The sequence below is a fragment of the Pteropus alecto genome, unplaced genomic scaffold, assembly GCF_000325575.1.
Source record: "Pteropus alecto unplaced genomic scaffold, ASM32557v1 scaffold81, whole genome shotgun sequence".
NCBI lineage: Eukaryota > Metazoa > Chordata > Mammalia > Chiroptera > Pteropodidae > Pteropus > Pteropus alecto.
In genome coordinates this window covers 11,487,018-11,513,692 of record NW_006433378.1, presented here as the reverse complement: position 1 = coordinate 11,513,692, position 26,675 = coordinate 11,487,018, and the positions used below count along the sequence as shown (strand labels likewise).

The following is a 26,675-nucleotide window of genomic DNA, read 5'->3' as shown; positions in this document are numbered from 1 at the left end:
TGTGGATTTATTTGAGTCTTAAATTGGATCTTGAGTATATGCTTTTCCCAGGAGCCTGTAGGAAACTATCCATTGGCTCCTGAGACAGGCTGTCTAATGTTTCAGGCAAGAATGAAAAGAACAAATATTTTTCTATCTCTCTAAATTCTGCCTGAAAGTTTTTTAAAAAGAGTTTAGCTTCTATGTTACATCATCCCAAATCTGGACCACAAAAGGTAGCTTTCTTTTATACAGTTATTGACAATCTATAGTATATTTATTATTACCTCTCTTTGACACATACTAACACATGCATGAGTCATAAAATTTGTCACTGGAGTAGACTTGAATAAGCTTTTCCCTTGAATCTCAGTTGTGATTCATTAATCAACTCATTCAACTTCTGTGAGCCTCAGCTTGCTCATTTTTAAAAGAAAATGGACTGAACTAGATGATGCATTTATTTATTTGAGTCTATTCTAAAATGTTAAAAATTTATAGTCCCTAGTTTATATTTTCTATTACTTTTGATTTTTGATGAGTGATTTAATCTTAAATTACACTTAGATTTTTATAATTACAAAGCTATATTTGCATGATTTGTACTTGGATCCTAAGTAAAATATTATTACCCAAATTTATACATATTGCAGTAAGCAGTAAGATGGTGTTTTAACAAATAGGATTTCATTTCTAAAATAATAATTGATATTATTTGAGTGCTTTACCTTACGATATTTATATGTTTTTAATACTCAAACTATATTTTGACACAGGCATAGTTATTTCTATTGGACAGTAGAGAAAACTGAGACTTAGAGAGGTTACTTACCCAAGGCCCCAAAGCCAATGACTGATGGAGTCAGGATTCTAACACCATCCATCTCCTTATGCCATCCTTGTAACTGAGTCTCTAGAGTATGCTTCTGTATATATGATGGCCAACAATGACAAATGAATAAAATGATGTTCTAATCACAGATCAAACAAAATCAATGCAAAGATACAGACTTTCAGCCTGTACGAGAAAGTTTTAAAATTTTTAAAAGTCTTTAATAAGTATTGTTTTTCTTTAAAAAAAAAAAAGTGCGGGGGGAGAGTCGAGGAAGAATCACAATTAAAGCAAGCTGAAGAACATTTAAAACGCAAATCATATGACCAGAGTGAATTGTAAATCTTAGTTCATTTTGATGCTCTACTTTCGAAGGAATCTAAAACCAGATAACTAAATTCGGTAGGCAATTTACTACCGAGATAATCAAGACAGGAGGAAAAGTGAGGGAATAAAGAGAAATTGTTCATTAAATGTTCTCTAATTAAAGTATATCATGTCCTTTTTATACCACTTGTAACTAGGCAAAATAAACCTGTTTTTGAAAAAAAAAAAAGGCTTTGGCTTACATTCAAGATCCATTAAAATAAAATGTCCCCAATTAACAAAATGGCATGAAGTTTGATTGCCTGTAATAGTCTTTTTATGGAAAAAATAATAATAATACCCTGTAGCTTAGGAGCAGTAGTGTAAAATACACCTGTCAGCCATTAAGAAGTCTTTTGTTATGAAACTCTGAAAAACTGATGCATACGTGGTATCAGCAAATACATCACTTTATTGCAGATATTCAAGGTTCATAGCAATTCAACAGAAAATTAATTAGTATCACCTCACCATAAATCTCAACAGTATTAGCTAAAATGCCAATTTTGTAATCACTTTTCATTAAAGCCAAAAATACTAATTAAAATTGATTTTTGCCTGTGCTTTGGTGAACGGCTGCCAGTTAATGGCTTTCCGTTGTAATGAAGACCTTTACTTAAATTAATTTTGTATGTTGTCTTCTTTCTTTTTATAAAGATAATGAAGTGTGAAAGGATAAGAGATGTGGTTGCAGAAAAGGGCAGTTAACATGCAGGGAGAATAGTGAAATATAAAGAATTCTAGGGCTTCGCTAATGCTAGCACGACCACGCTCCTTTTCAAGGAGTTTTTGAATATGTTATTTCATAAGCAAAAATAAATAAGACTCTTTAACATATAAATGATAAGAATTTATTCTAATAAGTGATCTGAATGATTAAATAACATATTTCTTTCTAAAGAGTTTCTGAATAAAGTCATATCCTTATTTGTAGAATCTGACCCATTTGTAAACAAACAAGCCCATGCACTTGGCCCATATGTGGAGGATCATCTGGAACCAATCAAGAATAATTCAAGTCTCAATATATGGTAAATGGAAGGCGATACCTATATAAATGTCAAAGCTGTTTCATTAGAGCTAAATAGAAAAATAACAAACCATATGTCTCTTAAAGGTTAATCCACAGAGGATTTAATTGTTCTTTCAACTTTTAAATAAGAATCATTAATATGGTACCAAAGTTGAGTTTTAGGTGGTATCAGGATGGTATAGATGAAGATGAGGGATTGGGTTTTTCTAATAAGTATTAAGGGACACTGAGTCACTTACACTCAGCTTCTCTGAGGAGCCAAAAATTAGAAGAAGAGGCCACATGGACAAAATCAAGTTCAGAGTTCTACAGTTCTATAGATGCAGAGTGAAAAGTTGGCTAATATTTCTGGATTTAGACCAAGCATATATAAAAAGGTAAAAAGGAGATTCCCAAATAAGAAGGCCAGGTTCAAGGCTCTAAGAGCCAATATTCTAAGAGCCAATAAGCACAGGCAAAAATCCATTTTAATTAGTATTTCAGGCTGTAACAAAAATAAATTGTAAAATTAAGGTTAAATCTTAAAATCTTAGATTAAATTTTAAGATCCCTAAAAGGTGGGAATACATACCTGGTGTCCAGATTCAAAGACCCACGTGGAACCTCTATCATTTTCTGTAGGATTCTGTGTGCTTGAAACTTTTACTTCTTATCCCCAGCTTTACTCCCTAACTATACAACTACAAATACACTTTCTATTCCATTCTCAGACAAAATCAAAATACATTTCTTCTTAAGACATTAAGAGGATAGCAATCTTAATAAACAAGTGTACTCAATGAGTTAATAAATAATAGTTGTAAATCTCTCACGTTTATTTGCAATGTGTTAACACAAAGGAATTATTTAGTACACCCTTGACGTTAGAACAACATAAATCCTAACTATTACAAATCCCCCAAATCAGAATTACCACTATACCAAATTAGCTTTCTCCCAAAATGGGACACAATATCACTGAAATTTTTAGTTTGGACCACGAGTTCATAACAAGAAAGTCATTTTGGGTTCCCCATAGGCTTGCCTTATGATCTCTTTATTCAAGTATATTTTGCTTCCATAGCTAAGATCATATTTTAGATTCTGATTTCTAAGCATCATAACAGAATATTTCAGAAGTTCTACATGTAAGATGACATGAAGAGGGGATTTATGATTGATGTTTATCATTAGATTGTTAGACACCCCCAATATCTAAAACTCCTCCAAACATACATCAAGTCATTTTACATTCATCTTAATGATATAAAAACCATCCAGAAAATATAAAGTGATCATTATATTGTTTTATGCAGTTCTAATCTGAAATATGTGTGCTCAGTAATTTTCCAAGAAGTGTCCCAAGACAATAATTTAGTAACTGTTGGCAGGTATTTTGCCATTTATGTGAAGTGGTCATCAAACAAAGAGATTTTACTAAACTGGGTTTGAGTAACACAGCATAAGAAACATTTACCCTTGTCACTGAAAATAAGGCTAAACCAGAAAAACAACAATTGAGTGAAATTTCATAGAAACAACTTTAATCTCCATGATATAGAATCCAACTAAAACTACAATCCAACTGGCTTCCTGAAATTGACTAAAAAACCGTCCACAGTGAATTTCTATCATGATTAGCACTTTTCTTGAATTTGTAATTTTTATTAACCATTCAAATGCCTAAGGTTAATTTATGGTTTATTTTTGTTTGATTTAGATGTGAGACATATCTACTAAGTCTTTGAATATTTGAGAATGTCTTTCTGTTGTCCAAAACATAATTCTATCACTTTATTATGGCATTTAGTGCTGAAGAAAGTTCCAAGGCTAGATTTTTTATCGTTGTTGTCTTTTTGGAAACAACCTATTATCCTTTCCCCAATGAAGGAAGTACCAGATACTTTTCTTATTTTTTTTCAAAATTTTTGTAAGGTTATTTTTCAATGTGGACTTCTATCATTGATTTCGCATAAATAAAAAGGAAATTTTCAATCTGTACACTGATACTTTCCTCACTTAAGACTCTGGTTATTGTTGCTAAGTGTTCTAATGTCTACATCAGATACTTTACAATTATCAAGCATTCTACATGTTCTTTTCCTTCATATATCTTTATTTATTCACTCTTTTTATACTTCTACCTTTATTATCTCAAACACTGCAGAGCTTCTACAAGTGATGTCCTCCATCACTGTTTCAGTTCTTCCATAGTATCAATTCTGTTTTTCACTAAACCCTTAAAATACATACCTGGCAACCAGTCAATAATTTTCAGACATGCAAAGAAAGGAAGAAAATATGCTCCATAGTGAGGAGAAAGAAATCAACTAATAAAAACAGATCAGAACTGCTACATGACAAAATTAGTAGAAAGGGGCATTAAAACTTGCACATAACTATTTTTTATATATTTAAGAAGGTAGAGGCAAGATTGAACATTTGAAGTAGATATGAAAGATTTAAAAATATGCAAACTGTATTTTTGATATAAAAATATAATGTCTGAAATGAAAAATAAATACACTAAATAAAATTAAGAGCAGATTCTGTTCTTCTAGAGAACCTTGACTAATTCAAAAATCTTAAAAACATCCAGAGAGAAAAAAATGCATTATGTAGAGAGAAACAAAGAATGATGGTAGATTTCTTCGACAAAAACAAGCAAGTGGTAGAACAACATCTTTAAAACATGAAAAGAAGAAAAGTATCAACCTAGAATTCTATACCAAACCAAAATATCTTTCAACACAAAGTCCTTCAAAAAGAAGGAAAATTAAACTAACTGGGAAAATGGGAAATGAAGAGCATAGAATATAATAAACATGTGGACAAACATAAACAATAATTTAAAAGTGATTTTTTTCATTCTGCTAGTGAAATCTCACTCCCTATAATGTTGTAAAGGTCCAAGTTGAACCTAAGGTTTTTCCCTCTCTATCATAATAGAAGGGGTGGGCAAAAAGATGCTTATATCTAGGACACTGTTTCATCTGAGATGACTAGGTCTCTGAATTGCCTGAACAATGAGCCAGCTGATGCCATTCCTCCCCTTCTCTAGCCATGAGATTATATTTAGACTCCAATTCCCATGTTACCAGTGGCTTTCTCTTCCATGGAGAAAGGACTTCAACTTCCTATAGACCCTTCAAAGCACCTAAGAATTGGGCTGCAGTTTTCCCCAGATGATTTATGTAAACAGCTGGCTTCTAAATGCAGACTTCCCGGTGACCCAGTAGTCTGTTCGTATGCCCACTAATAATGCTGCTCTCATAACTGCCCTATATAAGAAGTCAGAGTGACAGGAAAATGGAGACCCTCCATGCTAATGAGAATCTACTCTGTACCTAAATTAGATTGCCTAGACTCTGGCATTATCTCCAAGAGACAAAGAGAATGTAGATACCACATGCCTCTTGCGTTCTTACTAGTCTTTGATTTGTAGGCTTCCCCCAGTAAAGCCTGTTATCTTAACCTTGGCTGTGTGACACTGCAGAAATCTTCCCAAACAAGCCCTGATATAAGACAAGTGGTGGGGACCCTGATAAGACTCAACTTGCACCATACCTATCATGTCTTTTATACTCAAAATAATTTACAGTGATGACATCAATCACCACTCATTTTTGGTCACTTAGTGAAGAAAAGGAGAATGTCCTATGGTACTAACAAAGATCTTTCAAAGCACCAAGCAGGCAAAAGTTTTCATGACACAGTGAGAGAAATAAAATATAAAAAACAGTCTATACTTTCCTAACATTACCATCATTATAAATTATTTCATAAGGCTAGAACATCCTCAGCCTAATTGTACTGTGCTTTCCTAATGACCATTTTAAATGTGTGCGTTCCCAGAAGAAGTACAGTCATACTGCAAATGACAGGAGGAAGATGATAGGAAAGCTTGCTGAGTCACTGGATGAGCCACTGATAGGGTTTCATGGACCTTGCCATCAGTGAAAATTCCTCTCAGACTCTAGAATTAGGCTGATGCTCAAACTTATTTTAAGGCGCTGTGAGTTTTCTTCCTTGTATTACAGGCATTTTTGTGAGAATATAGTAGAGACTATGTCAACAGACCTTAAGCCATATGTTAATTTAAATAGACATCTTTGAACTATGAGTCTTGATTCTCTTCTTTTATCTTGAGCTCTTTCCCAGGATGTCCTCATGTTCTCTCATATAAATATATATTCTTGATGGCTTCATCTCACTAGTCATTCAGAAATGGAGAGTTATGTGAAAGAACTTTGATCACTACAAAATACAAATGGGTTATCACTCCTATAGTTCCTCTGCTGGGAGTGAACAACTATGTTCTAATCATCCCATAAGTCACAGTGATTTGGACCTTGTAGTCTGAGGTTATCAGACTGTTACCTAGTGGCAGCTTACTGCAAATATATATATACATTATTAATTTTAAGTTTCAAAATTATTTTATCACAGGATGCTACAGGAGGAATCCATTCTTGACATCACCTGAAGAAAAAAGAAAGTGCGTAATGGCAGAGAAGTAACAGGTGGGCTGAATGAGGTGTATCTGTGAAAAATGGTGATTTTCAAAAATAAACACTAGCCAATTAGTAGGCTGTGAACTCAATTATATAGTTTCAATCAGCATTTTAGAAAATAAGAGAGAATAGGAAAAATAGAAAAATAAACCTATATTGTACATACTAAGAGTACACATGATTGTGTATTTGCATGGAGTATATGCACTGGGTCAAGCTAATATTTATCTCTCTTGGTGAGTGATGGGCAAAAGCCAGTTTCCTGAGATGTAATTCCAAGTTGGGTTCTTTTTCTGCTTCTGCCTTGAACACTGGTATGTTTACAAAAATTGAAAAAATAATTTTTCTTTAATTTTTACATTAGATCATGTAACATATACTTTTCTAAATTCTATAGTTATTAAACTATGTAAAAGACAACTGACATCAATCTAATATTCTATTTTCAGTGACTGCATATTATTTCTTGGTATGGATGTACAATAATTTGTTTGATCACCTATTTGGGTAGTTTGCTTTTGTTTTTCCAGTTTTGTCATTAATTAGCCTGTCAAAAATATTCTAAAACACACATGCCCTTAACTACTGTAATTTTATTTCTCTGGACTAGATTCCCATAAGTTGGAATGCTCTTAACAGGATTATAAACTGACTTCTAAAGTCATTCCATAATATCCTTCTTTCTTCTTTCAGACTTGTTTTAGTTCTGGCTTTAAGTTTATTGACCTTTGCTGAAATTATTTATTACCTTTTCTTTAGAATCTGGGTGTGCCAGTCTGGGTTCTTGGTTGCAAACAAACAAACAAACAAAACCCAACTTGGGTTGCAAACCAACAATATCTAATTGTGAAGTATATCAGTCACTAACACAATTGAGAGAGTGCTGAAATATTAGATTTTGAACACTCAGAACAAGGGAAGAAGGCATCCAAGTCTCATCATGGGTACAGTTTTATGAAAAGGCATCTGATGCCATACTATTTTTAACAGATTTGGATATTCAACACTGAAGCCTTAAAAATCTTTAACTTTCTGTGAGTCTAGTCCCTCTCTAAAGATTTCTAAGTCAAGGTAGAGAATCCTTTTACATGAGCCTATACACAGGCCACCTCATGAGTTTCTAGGAATCAGTCATAAGGATTCTACATCCCCCTTAGTTCCCCATAAGGTGCTAAGGCTGGTGCTTCCTATCTGCTTCCATTTTCTGAAGCCTTCTGAAGACACTGGAGTTCACAACTTTCACTACCCAGGATCCCCTTACAAACTTCTTTCCATGTTTACCATTCCAAAACAAAAATTTTAGTGACACAATACAGTTTTTCTGATATAGTCACAAAAGTGCTCCCCTCCTCCCATAGCCTCATAAATTACTTCATCTAGATTATAATTATCCTCCTATAGTTTTTCACTATTTTATCTGGATATTCTACAACCAGCAAACTAACTTGTAAACTTCACCACACCTATACATTAGTACAGGAAAAGACAATAACAACAAAAAGAAAACTAGTTCTACTGACTAAAAACATTAAAAACACAGTGAAGAAGAAAATATACACATGGGCTACAGTTCTTAATTCTGCATCGGCCATATGGTTGATTTCCTTCCTCCACTGTGCACTCTACATTCTCTTTGCCTTAAAACTACCTCTGCTATTCAAGATTCTTTATTTAGTGAGATATCTCAAACTGTTATTCCTAAGGGATGAGACCTTTATTGGTCACCTCTGCCATGGTAATGACTCCCAAATCTCAGAGGTTTACAAGAACAAACAGTATTTCCCCGTCAAGCTACATGTAAGTTGCCAGTCAGCTTTAAGTTGGCTTCAGGCTGCCCATCTGCTCTGTCTCTTGTTGATGGATCCACACTGAAGGAGCAATCATATACCCCTTTCCTGATCCATTCACTCTCCTCCCCAATCCACCAACACTCCCCTTCCCAGTCTCCAGTTAGGCTTTCACCTCATCTCTCAATAAACAGCTCTCATTAAGCAGGTATGGGGTTAGAGTGAGGTAAGTGAGGCCTTTGTATTGGGTACAAAATTTAAGGGGCACCAAAAATTCATCAGCTAAAATAATTTTCATGGGATTAAGAAGTTCAAATGCCAGTTATAAAAAATAGTCACAGAGATGTAAAGTATATTGTAATAACTATGTATGGTGTCGGATAGGTACTAGATTTATCACGGGGATCACTTCGTGAGGTATATAAATGTCTAATCACTATGTCATACACATGAAACTAATATATATTGTATGTCGACTGTACTTGAAAAATATTTTTTAATCAAAATTAATGCAAAAAGTCACAATGAATTTATCAAATGTATAAAGGCAGACTCAATATTACTCATGCTTCCTTTTGCCTCAGTCTCCAAAATGGCTCAGCTTGATACTGTTACCAATTCTATCATTATTTAAACTTTTGATATTGTGTTTGCTGTGGATTTTTTCCAATAATTTTAATTTTTCAAAATATTGCATTAAGATATCATTTAATTGCATTTACATACTGAGATATTTGGCACCAAGACAAGTACCTCTCTCACCTTACCCTGGTTCTGGCCATTATTAAGATAACCAGTGATATCTATATCGCTAAAACAATGACTCAATTCTCAGGCCTAGTCTTACTTGACCTGTGGGCAGCATTTGACATGGACGATCTCTGTCATCCTTAAACATATCCTACACTTCTGTAGCCTTGAGACATGTCCTTCTCAGATATCCTAGCTCACTAAGCACTCCTTCTGAGGGTCTTTTGCTGGGTCCTTCACCTAGAAACATTCTCTTAACACTGGAGGGCCAATATTTCTGTTCTCTGACCTCTTCTCTTCATTTTTTCCATTTACTCCCTAGGTTATCTAATTGAGTTCTATGGCTTTAAAAAATGCTTTTAATATAAAAATTCATATTTACATATTGTCTTAGTCCATTCAGGCTGCTATAACAAAAATGCCACAGACTGGGTGGCTTACAAAGAATAGAAATTTTTCACAGTTCTGAAGGCTAGGCAGTCCAAGATCAGTAAACTATCATGGTGGGTTCTGGTGAAAGCCTTCTACCAATGTGTAGATTTGACTTTTTGTGTCCTCACTTGGGAAGGGGCAAGGGGGCTCTCTGGTGTCTGTTCTATAAGAGCACTGATCCCATTCATGAGAATTCTACCCTCATGACCTAAGCATCTCCCAAAGGCCTCACCTTCTAATACTATCACCTTGGAGGTTAAGATTTCAACATAGGAATTTTGGAGGGATACATACATTCAGACCACAGCACTGTGAAATCCACATTCACTCATCATCTCATTTCCCTATCTGTTTGCTCTTAGATTCATTCACTGTTTTCTGTTTCCCTCTATTCTAGATTCCAGACCACTTCAGCCAATGGATGACACTGGCAGGAGACTACAGAGCAGGAGTAAAGTAAATAGTGTATTATTTTTACCCCTCACTCTGTTTTAGGAGAAGTAGCTACTGCTTCTCCTCCATTGCCCCTGCTCTAGCTAGACTGCTCTTGCATCCACTAGGAAATGCTCATCTTGGCTCTGTATCCATAATGGCTGTAACTTTTTGACTCTGGAAATGCTACCTCTTTTAGTGGTTCCCCCCAGCTCAAAGAGTAGGAGCCATTTCCTTCTGTGGCTGATCTCAGGTCAAAAACCTTGAATCTTTTCTCTTATACCACAAACTCCAGCCATCAATAAAACTATCTGGCTCTACTTTAACAATATATCCAGAATGTGACTACTTCTCACTATCTTCCACTACTACAAACTTGCTCCAAGACACCATCATGTCTTACCTTAATCCTTGCAATTTTAGTCTCCTAACAGTATCCACTTTTCCACTCAATATACTCATTACACATAAACCAGGATAGTCCTTTTAAAACATAATTCAGTTCACATCACACCTCTGAACAAAATTACCCATCCGTTTCCTAACTCACTCTGAGATGACTTACAATACCCTATACGATCTGCTGCCCCTATCCTTATTCGCACCTCACTCACTGTGTCTCAGCTACTCTGACTACCTTGAAATGGAGGTCACTGTTTTCTATACTCTTTGCATTTTCTCTTCCTTATACTTGGAAATTTCTTCTCTCAGATAGTTTCATGGTATGCTCCCTCTCTTCTATCAGGCCTCTATTGGTGTATCATCCTAACAGTTAAACCTAACTCCAATATTAAGTTACAGTCTCCCACCTCCTGACCTCTCCTATTTCCCTTGACTCTATTTTACTTTTCTGCATAGGATTCATCGGAATTTTGTATGTCATGTACTTAAATGCTTATTTGTTTATTATCAGGTCCTATCAGCATAATATAATCAATATAGTGAAACTATGTGATGATGGTATCCTGGGTCAAATTTTGGAGATGCAATGCTAGCTTTTAAAAGTTCTGGTATCTTCTGCTCAATAGAATAAAACGAATAAGAAAAAATCATTTTTCTGGTAAATAACTCCATACCAGGTGTCAGGTACGTTGATTTGCTCCAGTAAAGAGCTCACATTTAAAACAGCAGCTGCTATTAAGTAACCACCTGTCATTTTCTAGAGTTCATCTGTCTTCAGCACCAACCATATTGGAAAGATAAATGAGATGGGGTAGTAATCAACTGCCCACATCTTTCAAGTATTTGACTGTGGCTCTAATCTCTGCTCATCATCAGTGATACAATATTACTTGGGTCAAAACTCTATTTATCAGCTTACTCTCCATAGGGCCCTATGCTGCCTGGTAGTCTGTGGTGGCACTGTGAATCGTTAGAAATTAGTGTCTGCTCACAGGCAGTGTCAACTAATCATAAAAATGGTACAGTTGTGATGGCAAGTAGAAACAGAATGATTTAGAGAATCTTAGAATGAAGATTTACACTGTGGGTTTCTTCTTCTTCAAAGGTACTTTAAATTATCTTCATTCCTAGATACTGGGTCACTGGATTGATTCATTTGACAATTAGGAAAAGGGTTATAGATTCTCTAATAATATAATTGGGCCTCGGTCAGAGTCAAGCAGGATCTTTGTGGACTGGTCAACTATTTTTAATCCCCCTACCTAACACAGGATGAAGGTAAGTCATTCTGATGCTAACTCTTGCTCACTTTATCAGTGACAGTGAAGGGCTGCTACCTGGCCTATACTTCCCCATGATCCAATCATCTTTACTGCAATTAAGGAAACAGTTTCACCTCCAGCATCTCATAGTGAGCCCAACCTACAGGGAATCACCTCTAAAGCCCCTTTCTGGAATAACGTTATTTTTCTCACAAATTTATTTTTCAAGGTGTTGGCAAATAGAGTATATTCACTGGGTCATAGTAAATATATTCACCCTATTGCTTCTGTTTCCTGAACTATTTCTTCTCCATTAATACCAAGAGATTTCTGGCATCTCTCTTCCATTAAATATGGGCCATCATTAAATACAGTTTTTAATCAGCTAAACAAATAATTAAAACCATCCTTATAGGGGAAATAAGGTCTTAATAATGACTCTTCCACAAATTAAGTACTTAAGGCATCTACCAGCAAAAAGAGAACAACTTTTTCGGAAAACAGAGAAGAGGCTTGCATTGGTTGCATGAAAGGTTCAGTGGAGGTGACTGTTTAAGCTTTTTCAAGTGCTTCACTTCCTCCTAGATAATGCCATCCTAATTCTGTTTTCAGACTTTCGTATAAGAGATATCATGGACCATAAATTCATAAATACTAATTTAGTAACTAATCGTATCAAACTATACATTTGGCTCTTGACTAACTCAACTCTATGTCTGCAAAAGGTTAGTGAATCATTGGCACAGTCTTATAACATCCATTTCTTGAGCTGAGAATCCAGGCACCTAAGCTTTTCATTCTCCTCTGATTTATCCAGTGATGTTTGAAGAAGTCATACGACTTCACACTCTTCGAATTCCTCACACCTCTCCTAGTCTTCTAAGGCAGCAGACATTAGATTTCCCAAAGTTTTGCCTTCAAGAGGTGTATTATTATAATTGACTGTTTTACTACTGGATATAATAAATTTCCAGATTCCTTCTTTAGAATCTTAACAAGATTTTCACTGCCTTCATTCCCTGCTATATCAGATTCCACCTATTTCCACGCTCCTGGTAACAATTTCTATATCCCTGGTCGCAAACAACAGAAACCTACTCTGGTTTACTTAAGCAGAAGGGGTTTTCTAAAAGGACATTGTATTGGTTATATATTGTTGTATATTAGATTACCCAAATTTTAGCAACTGAAAATAAGCAGCAGTTATTATCTCACAGTTTCTGTGGGTCAAGACAGTGGGCATGGTTTAGCTGGGTGGTGCTGGCTGAGGGTCTCTCAAGAGGCTATCATCAAGGTCTACATTGGGGCTGCAGTCATTTTAAGGGTTGACAAGAAGAGGATCTGCTTCCCAGCTCATTCACAAGTGTTGACAAACCTCAGGTCTTTATACTTGTATAGTATACAGTTTCTGGAATTGTTGCCATTTTGCATACGAAAGTAAGCAATGGTTATTATAATGATGATTAAAATTCCAAAAATGCATGTGTTCATTCACATCTACCTTCAGTGGAATTCATTTCATTCATCAGTTTAAAAAGTTTAAAATAAGAATGGCTTAATCTGCTTTCATAGCAGATTCAAACAAGATGAGACACTTGGCCAAAGTATTTGGCTGCCCACGTAATGTGATTATAAGACCATAATTTAAGGTAGGAATTTCTACAACCCTTATCCCCAATAACTCCATTGAACACATGCCTACAGTCAGACCCATTAACGTATTATTATCACTCATTTTATTTAAAGCTGAGATCCTTATAAATACATTTACATCTCTAGAAAATATGTTATTGGTTCATTGATACCTAAGTGAAAGTGACTTCTCACCTCATTTCCTTTGATGAGGAAGAAATTAAAGAGGCCATAAGAAGGCTAAAGAAATTAAGGAAAGTGACAAAAGGAAGAAGACATAATGGAGGACATAACATGTTTATCCCACTTCATAATTTTTAATGTCTGGTTCTAAACCAGACCAGGCCCAAGAAATAAAAGCAATAATAAATTTTAAAAATCTCCTTTCATTTATATGATCAAAAAAAGAGATTTATGTTCTATTTATCTTAGATGATGAAGTATATATCTATAAACTGAGCTGGGCTAAGTAAATTTCTTTGAAATTATTTATTCAACAATATTCAACAAATATATATTGGGCATATGTGATGTGGTAGCAACTGTCTCGGCACTAAGGATAAAATAGTTAACAAGACAAACCTAATTCTTGATCTTATGAAGCATATATGTAAAAAGAGATAATAAACAAGTTACATAGAAGATTGATAAATAGAAGTGCTAAAAATAAAAAAGGTGCTATGACAGAAAAAAACAAGGAGAGGAAGCTAATTTACTTGACGTGTCCAAAAAACTCCCTACAGGCAGATGACATTTAAGTTGAGATTTGAAATGTGGGATTTCTTCCTTTTTGTGTGTGTGTGTTTTTATTAATATTGATTAGAGAAACTGAAGTGACTCTTCGATCACAAAAAGGTATAGAATTGAGAGTCAACAAGCCAGTGGCTAATATTAAAAGGCATCATTCTTTACTTGAGTGTTTGCTTCCAACCACTCGTTTCAAGATGAAATTCTCATTACCTAAGTTAAATCTAAATGTAGGAATCATATCAAACTTGAAGTAATTCACATGTGATTCTCCTATGTAACTATAGAGCAATATTAGCATCATTAATAATAATTTGTACTTTGCTTCCTTTCAATGATTCCCAAATCTATAATTAGAATTATTCAGGTTTCTGCCAATTTAGTTTAAGAAAACTATTAAAAAGGTATGTTATTTCTGGAAAGGAATTTTTAAAGGTATTAGTACTTGCTTTGTTCTTGAGTTTCCATTGTTGAAACAAAAAAATGTGAAACTCAATTTTAAACTTTGCGTACTTCAGAAATTGTCATTTTGAAATTTGTCTAAAAAAAGTGATGATTGTGTTTAACCTTTAGACTATAAAATTTCTGGCAGGCTCCTTGATATTAGCAAACTGTGTCTTCCACATACCTTGTGCATAGTCAGCACTAAATATATGCTTACTTAAGACTGATTTAAAGGAATTAAATGGATCCCATTTATGTAAAATATCCTTCGATTCCTTTTAATCAGTCTTACACAAAAGAAGAAATGATCTGGTGTTTGAAGAAAGCAAAGGAGTGAATTTTCTGAATGTTAATGCATAAAATACAGGGAAAGTCACATTTGTTATAACCCTGCCATAAAGTGGAGCTGTAATCTCACCACGCATCTGCTCCATCTGCCATCGATTAGTTTAATGAAAACAGGCTAACGCTGCAGGAGTGATTAGCAGGAAAGATTAAATTCACTTCAGTTTTAATTACAAGTCTTTGCCCTTAAAGTTTTATTGGCTTGAAAGGACCCTTACTGTTCCCTGTTTCTCCTCCACAGTTGATGTGCATTTTATTTTTTCACTTTGAAATTATTAATGCATTTTATGTGGTACTTATTTCTAATTACAGACTTTACCCACGAATGTTCCTGATAGGCCTATATGCCAAAATAAGCATAACTAACACTATTCAGATCTTACTAATTCAAGTACAAATGAGCTTTGGTAGCAAAAGTGGCATGTTATATGTAGAGAACTCTGAGGTTTAAATATTTGTCATACAACTTATTTGTTTCGTTCATTGACTGATTCATTTATTCATTCAGCAAATATTCATTTAGTACCTATTATTGCCCAGGCACTGATACAGGTGCATAGGATACATAAGTGAACAAAAGAAACAAAATTCCCTAACCTCACAGAAACTATTATAGTGGCTGGAAACAAACGAACTGTTATGGGCTGAATTGTGTTTTCCAGCATTTGAAAGTTGAAGTTCTGATCTCCAGTACCTCTGGATGTAACTGTATTTCAAGATAAGGCCTTTAAAGAGGTAATTAAGTTAAAATGAGGTCTTTAGGGTGAATCCTAATCCAGTATGACCGGTGCTCTCATTAAGAAGAGGAAATTTGGACACAGATATGCATGCTCTGAGGAAAGACCATGTGAAGACTAAGGAAGTGGACAGCCATCTACAAACCAACCCTGTCAAAACCTTAGCCTCCAGAACTATGAGACAATAAATTTCTGTTGTTTAAGACCCTCAGTCTGTGGTATTTTGTTATGGCAGCCCTAGCAAACTATACACCAATAAACAAACAAAAACTCATAAAGAAATAAATTATATCATATTTTAGAAAGCTGTTTGCATTATAAAAAAACAGCAATAAAAGAGAACTGTGAAGTAGAAAAACACTCATTTACTTCCATCTCTGAGAAGATCATTATAAAGTACAGATACTCACCAATTCTATAAAAATAAGACCACAGCCAGAAGGGTTCTTGATGAGGGGAAAAAAATGTTCTCATAAGACTCTACCAATTGTTTTTCTTCCACCATTCTTCCCTTGTTACTAGCCATTTAGCAAAATGTCATCGTTTATATTTTGCAGCATTAAAATTTTCTATTGTGTTTAATATGTCAAGGTTAAGCTAGCCAAGTAACCAGTATTGAACCAGGCTGTCTGATATTTAAGATTTTATTTGATAAAATTTTCAGAAGATACATAAATGTTTACTGTTAAATCTTATATTTTTCATTGTGCCTCAAGTCTAAAACTCAGTACTTCTGAATCTGATATGGCAGAAATTATGAACAACATGGCTACTTTAAAAATTGTGAGAAGTTTTTTTCCCTTTAACTCTAAGAATATAAGCAGAAACTTTCTTGTGGGTACAGTCTTTTTGTCTCTGGAAAATATTACTCTGGTGTGCGGACTTGGTCGAGCAAATATAAGTCACAAGATATATTCACTGCTTTTGAGGTTGGTCCAGACACAAGCAAGTAATGCAAATGCATATAGTTCGGCCTTGTTAAGTATTCTATTTAATAACATAAAATTTCCTGGTCAATGAGTGATGGGCGGTGTAGAAAGTACGTCTCCAAAGAATGTATAATTCCATTACCTTCTATGGGTTAGCCAAGTCAAGTCCCATGGCATTATTACAACTCTGCATGGACTTTTCCAAAGATTGGACTTCCAAAGATTGGACTTCCAAAGATTGGCAAAATGCTTCATGATGTTATCAAAGAATGAGGTAAGAAATGATTCAGTGAATCTGGCCTCTATTCACACCCTCCTGCCCCCACCATGCAGAGACCTACTCTGCCAGTTCCAGAAAAGAGCCATCTATAGACTGACCATCTTCAGAACTGTGTCTTCTCAGTTAGGCAAGGAAACAAAGGAACAAAATGTTCCCCCTTGAGAAGAACCTCAGATTTGTTCTCAAATCAAGAAATTCCATTATATTCCATTTTTATGTTTTCTTACTTGTATAGACCTAAATAAACCAGTTTAGAAACTTTATTTCACCTCAACTTCTAAGTCTTATAGACTTTATCAAAACTCAGGATTTGTGCCTGGCCTTACTTTTTCTCTCTCATTGTTGTGCCCACAGTTCTATCTATCAGAGTATAAAATTCAGAATCAAAGGAAGAAAAGAACACTAGCTGTCCCTAGGCAAACAAACAAAGCCTTGTCTTTATTATCATGGTAAGAAAGATTTCCAAAATACATTGTAAGCATTTAGGTTTTGAATTTCTTCATTGGCAACTAAGTTAATTGGGGGGAAAAAAAATAAAAGGGAGATAGTTTTAGGCGGAAATGCAGCAAAAAAAAAAAAACAAAAAACAAAAACAAAAAAACAAAACAAAAAAAAAAAACATTGTCATATCAGAATCTCCAGCCAATAATTTCAGCATAGTGAAAAAATACATATTAAAGACTGTAGAGTGGTCAAAGTTATTCTCATAGTGGGGAAAAATTCTCTGTCTCCTGCTTTCTCTTTTACCATAGCTAATTACTAGTTTTCATGCTTTGAAAAGCAGATATTCTGTGCCCTTTCAACTCCTTTTCAAGGCATGTTGATATTGCACAGAAATTCTTTCCAGGAAAGCCATTTGTACACTTTTATTGATCCGCATAGCCTATGCATGACAGAGAGAGATGAAATGTAAAAACATTTACGTTTCGTGACTTAAAAATATTAAGGTTACATAAGGGGTAAAGGGCAATTCCTGCTTTAAACCCTAGACCTTCTGACTCCCCTACCAATATAATTAGTAAGGAGAGACAAGAAGCTAGAGCATATCTACCAAAGATGACCCAGGGGACAAGGTTAGAAGTGTCAGATGCTGTACCTACCCAAGCCAGCTGTGTCTTTATGGAGTAGAACTAGATGCATAGCCAAAAATTCCACACATTTCGACACTTGGTTGCTCTTCATTCCTGACTGTGTTCATGCCTCCACACACTGGCATCCTTTTGTCACCCAAGCTCAGCGCTATTCCTAACCCGCACTTTTCCCACCCCACCTCCTACCATCTCCGCAGGATGGCCTCCATCCCGTATAACTACCAGCTGGAACTGGCTCCAGTAAATAACATCCCTCTCAGTCTAGTGCATGCCACAACCAAATGGCTGGCCACCCAGTTGTTCATAGCGGCTGAGACCCCACACCACCTCCAGCTGAGAGCAGCTCCAGCTGGGGAATCCCTTTGTCATGAGCCAGCCCCACCCCTTTATCCTCAGCTGGTCTCAGCCAGTTGCCTCAGCTAAACAATCAGACCCACTGTATCCTGACAGGAGCCAAAACCAAGAATACTAGTGAAGAGGGTAGGTTCTCTCTACTTTCAGTGTCCCTAGCCACTCCAGGGCTAGTTCTGGCCCATTCTTACTCTTAGATAGCTGTCAAATAATTCCTATTTAGTCTTCAATTAGGTATTTGGGCAATAATCATTAACATCTTAACATACGCCTTCTTCCCTCCTTCCACAATCCTGCCATCCCAGGTTTATCTCTATTGAAGAGTAGAGAAAGAATTAGACTTCCTGTTGTTTTATACCACCAAGTTTGTGGTAATTTTTATAGCAGCCCTAGGAAAGTAACACAAGGACCTTGACAGAAACTCTTTTGTATTAGTCAGTTCAGGCTGCTACAAACACAAGGACCTTGACAGAAACTCTTTTGTATTATTAGTCAGTTCAGGCTGCTACAACAAAATGCCACAGACTGGTTGGCTTAACCAACAGATATGGACAAAATACCACAGACTGGTTGGCTTAACCAACAGATATGACAAGTTTAGCATCAAGATGTCAGCAAATTCAGTTCCTGGGGATAGCCTTCTCTCTCCTGGCCTGCACACAGCTGCCTTCTCACTGTGTCCTCCCATGGCAGAGAGAGAAGAAGCAAGCTCTCTGGTGTCTCTTCAAGTCCATGATGAGGGTCCTACCTTCATGCCCACAAATAAACATTATTCTCCCAAAGACCCCATCTCCAAGTATCTCCAAGTATCATCACACTGGGCATTACAGCATCAACATATGAACTGGGGTAAGGGGAAGGGTACACAAACATTCAGTACAGAACCCTCTTCCAGTGATGTTTCAGAAACACAGATCCCTCTCAGGGGATGACTTAGTTCTCCTTCCTCCACTGTCACGCATTCTCCCACCACTTGCCACTCACGAAGAGGGGGCTTTGTATTCTCCACTACGAGGTGGGAAAACACAGAGGCTTAGAATACAACCTCTAAACACAGTAAGACAACCTCTAAACACAGTAAGAGAAAAAAAAAATTAATGGAAAACATTATCTGACAAGAGGGAGTACACAGACCTGAAGTTTAGGAGATCCTGACTTTAGTTCAAATGTTTCTTCTGAACAACTAATAAATTTGAACCAGTCACTTAAGCTTCTTGACCTCAATTTCTGCAAGTGTACAATTACCTGCTCAAGCAGAGGATGCCAATTAAGTTATTCTATAGTCCTGTGTGCATTAATAAAGGTGATGCCAAGTGCTTTAAGATTATTTGAAGAGGTATTCTTTAAGTTTTTTCAGCTGACATGAGATGGACTGAGAGTAATGCATTTAAAAGATTAATCTAGAGTATCACTTAGAAAGTTGGAGGCTACTGCAGTAATCTAACAGTGAAATAAGGGCGTGACATGGAGACTGTCAATACAAACTGAAAGAAGAGAATGATGTATTAAAGCAAAAACGTTGGTAATGACAAATGAGAGTAAAGGATCAGCAGTCACAATGTCATTAATTTTGGTGCCTGTGAAGAGGGTACCACCACTGGCCGAATGCCTAAATACTCACATCATCAGTGTCCAAATGACCAACCACCAATCTTTTTTGGTTCTGTCAGTATCCTCCTAAGTCTTCACCATGTCAAAACAGAGGAGATACAACATGAATTAACTTCAAATAGAGAGTTAAATGCACTTGCCAGAATAAAAGACATCACTTTCCTTCAACTTAAAAATAGAACATTGAAGATGCACCTAGAATGATGTCCAACACAGAGCAGGTACTCAATACTTGCTGAGTGAACCAAATCCATCTGTAGTCAAGAAGCCCCATAGAACAATCTTTCAAAATAGCATGCTCTGCAGTATGTCACATCTAGGAAATCTGCAAAATCTCCCTTGGCAAACTTGCCTTATGGAAATGTCATGGTCTTTTGCTACCATCAATAGGATGAGAAAGAAGGAAAATAACATCTTCCTATTACCTGAGCTTCAAAACCTTCTGACACATGCTAAGAGAGTAGATGATTTATTCACAGCAAGGCTGCAGAGCTAAGGACTAAACTTCAAGCTTGAGAGAACGATAACAGCAGGGTCCATTAAAAATAAAAATACTGCCTTTCAGTAAGAGCTGTAACAGACTGTTAACTACGTGGGACAAATTTTCCTCTCTTTACTGGTGCGAGAGGGAAATTCTCAGTAAGAGCAAATAATAGCTATGCCAAGTTATGTTTTTATATTCTTCCCCCTAAAATCCAATGGAAGAAAATATCCCTTTCCATCACTTGAACCTTCAAGACCCAAGCACCAGCTTTTGCCTTAAAATATCCATTTATCCTTTCTTTCTTTCCTGGCCTTGCTGTCTACTCAGACCATAGCACCGATTACTATTTACCTGTACTTATTCTTCCCCACCAAAAAAACATTAGGGAAAAGTAGAAGCGTTATATTACATTTTTTCCTGAGCCAAGTTATCTGCAAAAATTCTGATATTTGCCAACTCATATTTAATATGATTATAAAATTTAGACAGGTACATAATATCATGTTTCTCCCATTTACTTATCCTTACTACCATACATTTGCCCCATTACAAAGTAAATATGAGAATTAGCAGCATTACATACAATATACATAATAAATCTGGGAAATTCCCTTTAAATATTTCACCATATTAAAAATCCTACTAACTTCAAAAAGCCCTTTTGTTAAAACATTTGGATGAATGCTCCAAAGTCAGTATGTCTTCTAAGAACATCAGAAAAGGGTTCTTGTTAATACTTTTACTTGTGCTGTCAAAGAAGAATTTTGCTTCCTGAAAGCTAGACTAAATCGTTATTTTTTTTTTCTTTTCACCTTGTTCAAATAAACAGAGTTGTTAAAAGTTGTTAAAAGTTGATGGATCTTTCATAGTGCTGGTGCTAAAAAAAAACTTAAATGGAAACACTGGAAAATCTCAGAATTATCAAGCTTCCCCGAATAGCAAGTTTGTTTTTAAGCGTTTTTGTTTCTATCTCCCTCAAATAGTTGGGATTTGAATGCTGCATTTCTTCCAGTTATAATCCATGAATGATTCGCATTATTAAAAAAACCTTACCTGTGGGAAAAAGAGCCAGCACAAGGAAACTATATTTGCGGAAAAGCAGACTCCTGATTAAATAAAAACAGATTTTAAAAAGCAGATGTAGAAGACTGGGACTTTGAGATGGAATCAGTGGGACTATTATGATGAGTTTAAATGTGGGACACAGATGAAGAGGCAGGTAAATTGCAGTGATAATTTATCAAGAGTTCTGGCTGTAGGTCTTCAGCAGATGAAACTTATCCAGTTACTTGAGGGAACAGCTGACCCACCAGGCAACTTTTCTGAGTTGATCCACTTTTCTTGTCAATAATTCTAACTGTAGACAGCCCAAGATGGCCATATGAGAATTTGAACACGGCAGTGATTTCAAAATAGTGTAGAACATGTCTGTGTATCTGGCTGGACTTATTTGCCCTGTGTCTATTCCTTCAGCCTGATCATTATTCAAATGGTGTTCTTTTGAAAGGTAAACCAGCCAACAATTCCAATACATTGTGAATTCCAATTAGGTTGTATGGCATTAAGAGTAAATTTGAGTCTTAGAGTTATAGATTATTTTTCATATTTTCCTCATTTTATGCTTATTATTTATTTTCTAAATAAAATGAAATTTACATTTTATAGTCCAATTAATTGTGCATCCTAGGCATGCTGTAATTATTCCTCAACTCCTAGGTGTGTACTTTTGGGGGAAATATATATTTCTGTACTGAATTTTAGTTTCTTTTAAAAATAAAATCATATCTGTTGAGAACAAGTTCAAAATAAAGGTAACTAGAGGAGAAATGATCACACATTTAGTACAACCCCCACATTTTTAGTTATATGATTTGAAATACATGAATGAATAAATGACCATTGGACCAAAACCATTCAACTAAATGGAACCTTATCCATAAAGAGAATCATGAACAGAGTATGGACTCATTTGTCTATAATGGAAAAAATATGAGAAAGTCATGCTTCAGTATAGCAAAAATTAGAAAGTCAATGTAACAAACAATGTGTTGATATTTTTCACTTTTACTCAGCACAGAATTCTACACAATGAATATGTCTGAAAACTAATATTGCCATAAAGTGAGTACGTCTGAAACTCAATATTATTTTAAACTGGGTTTATTTATTTCAAAAAACATCAGTAATCAGAGGGTATTTCTGGGACATTTCATCTACTTTAATGAACCTTTCCACAAAGTAACCAGACCGGGCTAATTTTGAGCCATTTATCTAGAACCAATATGCCAACAGAGAACCATAAAATAAAATATGATTTGGCCATCCCTATCATTATAGAAATTGGAACAATTTACACAAGGGAAATTATAAGACTTAAATAGTAAATGTTTCCCAACTCAACATGTTATAATACCCCTAGGAAAGCATTTTTTCCTGGAACAATAACTCCCCATGATTTTTTTTTTCATTTTCTTTCAAATAAATGCACTTACTTAAAACTACATAGTGTAATAAAAGATTTGTGCATGAATTAGACCATTAGAATTCAAGAAAATATCCTACTATTCTCCCACTGACCAGTTTTCAACAGTTTCAAACTCCACGTTAAGATTTTGCCTGAACCACTATTAGTATATTTGCCTGAACCACTATTAGTATATTTAATGACATAATTTCTACATGGAAAATATAGAAATTTTACAGATTTAAAACTCTAAAGTCCTGTGTTTGATGCCACCATATTTTTTTCTATAAACTGAAAAACCTTCCAGGAAGTTTGTCAGTATAACCTCTGCTGCATGGTTCATTTATTAGCAGCATCTTAGTCTGAAGAGAACAAATAGTAGTTTAAGGAGCTCACGGGTCCCCTTGACCTTAGAATGACCCAGGCAACTTAGACAATGTATGTAGTCAATAAATGCCCATACTTCTTCACATTAATATTTTGAAACATTCATCACAATGCATGTACCTAATCAAAAGCTGAAAATGTAATAAGGACAGATTTGAAACCAAAGTGTTTAAGAAAATTAGTGCAAATAATGGCCTACCAGCTTGGTGAGGGTCTACTATCTCAAGTTCCTATTTCCCTGTCTGATTCATAATGAAATATACAGTAAATACATATTGGATAAATGCAGAAAACAGTTCATTGGGAAATATGCATATTTCCATAATGGTTATTCGATAAGGCTACAATGAGCCCTCAGCCCATCTCCTGATGAGCATACTTCTGGGTTCTACAATTCTTAATCATGTCTGCTTGATTTGACTCAGACAACCACATCGTACCCCTTCTTTTCTTTTTTTTCTTAAATTAGTTTTCTTTCCAGTTCAACTCAGCAAATATTCTTGAAATAAGTAGAGTTTTCTGAAAATCTACTATATGTACATTTGTTATGAAAATCTCTTGACTATCTTGATTTTTCAGTCTCAATACATCAACATAAAATATTTATTTAATGACGTAACTAAATCCCAAATTTTTTTTTTTAAAAAAAGCTCTTTGTCATTCATTGATAGGCTCGTGGTTACATCTGTAACATCAAGCCAAGAATTGTTAAGCTGAAGGCCACCTTTCAGGTGTCAGACTGAACATTTTTTTTTTTTTTAAAAAGCTCTTTGTCATTCATTGATAGGCTCATGGTTACATCTGTAACATCAAGCCAAGAACTGTTAAGCTGGAGGCCACCTTTCAGGTGTCAGACTGAAGGCACTAAGCTGCTTAATTAAGTGCTTCATAAAGCTGCCAAACTGCAAAGGAATGGCAGAATAAAACAGGGTAACATTATAATTCTGTCACCAGTTTCCTGGTAGCAAAGTGTTAAGTACTGGAAAGAGTTACCAAGGATGTCTATAAAACCATTTTAAGAAATATATCTCAATAGAGAGATAGCCCTTTGTGAAATGTTCTAGGGGTAATCTAATCAGTTTAGCCTGAAATTCCACTAGCTCTGATTCTAAGATCAGAATGGAAAGAATGTTTTACACAAGAATAATAATTTCATTATTTATTTAGCCCTGAGTAACTATACCAAATCTAAATATCAGTACAGACGTAACCAAGTTCTCTCCTTTGGGTCTGTTTGTCCCTCAGTGCTCCTGAATGGGAGGAGAGATAGAACAAGCAACAGAAGTGGCAGTAACATGTATAAGTGAGAAGGGCTCTTTGCTGGCTCCCACCTGGGACGGAGGCATGGATGGAGAGAGGAGCTCCATGTTTCCTAGAGTAGATGTGGATTCTGTCAGCTCCGAAAAGACCCCAGCCCCTTAAACGAGACCAGTGATAGTTGACGTTTTCAAGGTGCCTCAGAAAGATGATATGGAATTTACACGAAGATGCTTTCGAACTACAGGACTGTCTGGTCCTTCGCTCTCTCCTGAATCTGGAATTTCTTCCACATAACTTTAATACTAACCTTTTTAGACCTGTGGGTTATAGCACACTCACAGAAATTCCTAACCAAAGCTATTTAAAATTGCACTTTAAGTCTTCCTTCCAGTGCAGACTGTAATTTAGAGATTCTTTACTTCATTAAGCAAACACTTTATAGCGCTTACTATGTACTAAGCACAGTTCTAAAGTGCCTCATAAACATTACCTCCTTTCATAACTCTAACAACCCAAGGAGTCAGGTATTATCATTATTATTATTACAATAATAATACAAATAAAGACCCTAAGGCGGGGAAAGTGAATATGCAACTTGCCCAAGTCATGCTGCAAGGAGATGGCAAAGTCAAAACTCAGATACTTTGGACCATGTCTAGGCTCAAAACTGCTCTGTTACATATCTATCATGTGTACTCTTTTTTTTTTTTAACAAATGTCACTTGTTAATGAATAAAGATGTATTTGAATCCATAATCTGTTGTTTATCAACAATTTGACAAATCATTTGCTTTCTCTACCTATAAAATGGGGATACAGTAGTCCAGTATCCTAGTGGATGCCAAAAACCATAGATAGTACCGAACCCTGTGTATATGGTATGTTTGTTCCTATACATACATAACTATGATAAAGTATAATTTATAAATTAGGCACAGTAAGAGATTAACAATAATAACTAATAATAAAATAGAACAATTATAACAGTATACTGTAATAAAAGTTATGTGAATGGCTCTGGAGCAATTATTAAGTAAAATAAGAGTGACCTGAACACAAGCACTGTGATACCACAACAGTCAATCTGATACCCGAGATGGCTACTAAGTGACAAAAGCACAGGGAGTGTCTATAGCATGGACACACTGGGCAAAGGGATGATTCACATTGTGGCTGGGACAGAGAGGGACAGCATGAGATTTTGTCACGCCATTTAGAACGGCGTACAGTTTAAACCTTACGATTGTTTATTTTTTGAATTTTCCATTTAATATTTTTTGGACTGCAGTAATTAACACCACAGAAAATGAAACCGTGGATAAGAGGGACTACTACAACATGGCCTACTCAAATTAAATGTTGAAGGAAAGCTAAATTCAGCATAGTGTCTGGCACCTATGCACACCACAGTGGCTGTTGTTAGGTTCCTATCACAGCATGGCAAGTAGTGACAGCAGGATATCATCACACAAAGAAAATTAATAATAGCAATTATGTTTAGGACCTCCAATATATATACAATTTTTATTAAATTTATTGGGGAGACGTTGGTTAATAAAATCATAAAAGTTTCAAGTGTATGATTCAATAATATGTCATCTGTATATTGCATTGTGTGTGCAACAAAGTCAAATTTCCTTCTATCACCATATATTTGACCCCCTTTACATTTATCTACCCCTCTCCTTCCCTTTTTTCCTCTGGTAACCACCAAACTGTTGTCTGTGTCTGAGTTTTTGTTTGTCTTGCTCATTTGTTGCTTTCAGTTTCATATCCCACATATAAATGAAATCATATGGTTCTCAACTTTTTGACTTACTTTGCTTAGCATGATTATTTCAAGATCCAAACACACTGTCACAAATGGCAGCATTTCGTCTTTTATTACAGCTGAGTAATATTCCATTGTATATATGTACCATATCTTCTTTATACAATCATTATCAAAGGATACTTTAGTTGTTTCCATGTCTTAGCCATCATGAATAATGCTGTAATGAACACAGGGGTACATATATCTTTATGGATAAATGTTTTCAAACTTGGGGTGTAGATACCCAGAAGAGGGTTGGTTGTTGGGTCATATGGTAATTCTATTCTTAATTTTTTGAGGAACCTCCATAGTTTTCCATAGTAGCTATACCA

At 35.4% G+C, this 26,675-nt stretch overlaps 1 protein-coding gene across 11 annotated transcripts in view; it reads right to left on the bottom strand.

Moving 5' to 3' along the window:
* The window catches only part of CHODL (chondrolectin), a 305,562-nt gene that overhangs the window by 170,758 nt on the left and 108,129 nt on the right, over positions 1–26,675 (bottom strand). For 6 of the 11 annotated variants that reach the window (XM_025044201.1, XM_025044199.1, XM_015586486.2 and 3 more), the window contains one exon: positions 19,946–20,007. The exons of the other annotated variants lie outside the window; for them this stretch is intronic. The gene's annotated coding sequence lies outside the window, so the exon portion shown is untranslated. The remainder of the gene's footprint in view (positions 1–19,945; positions 20,008–26,675) is intronic. 11 annotated transcript variants of the gene reach the window in all.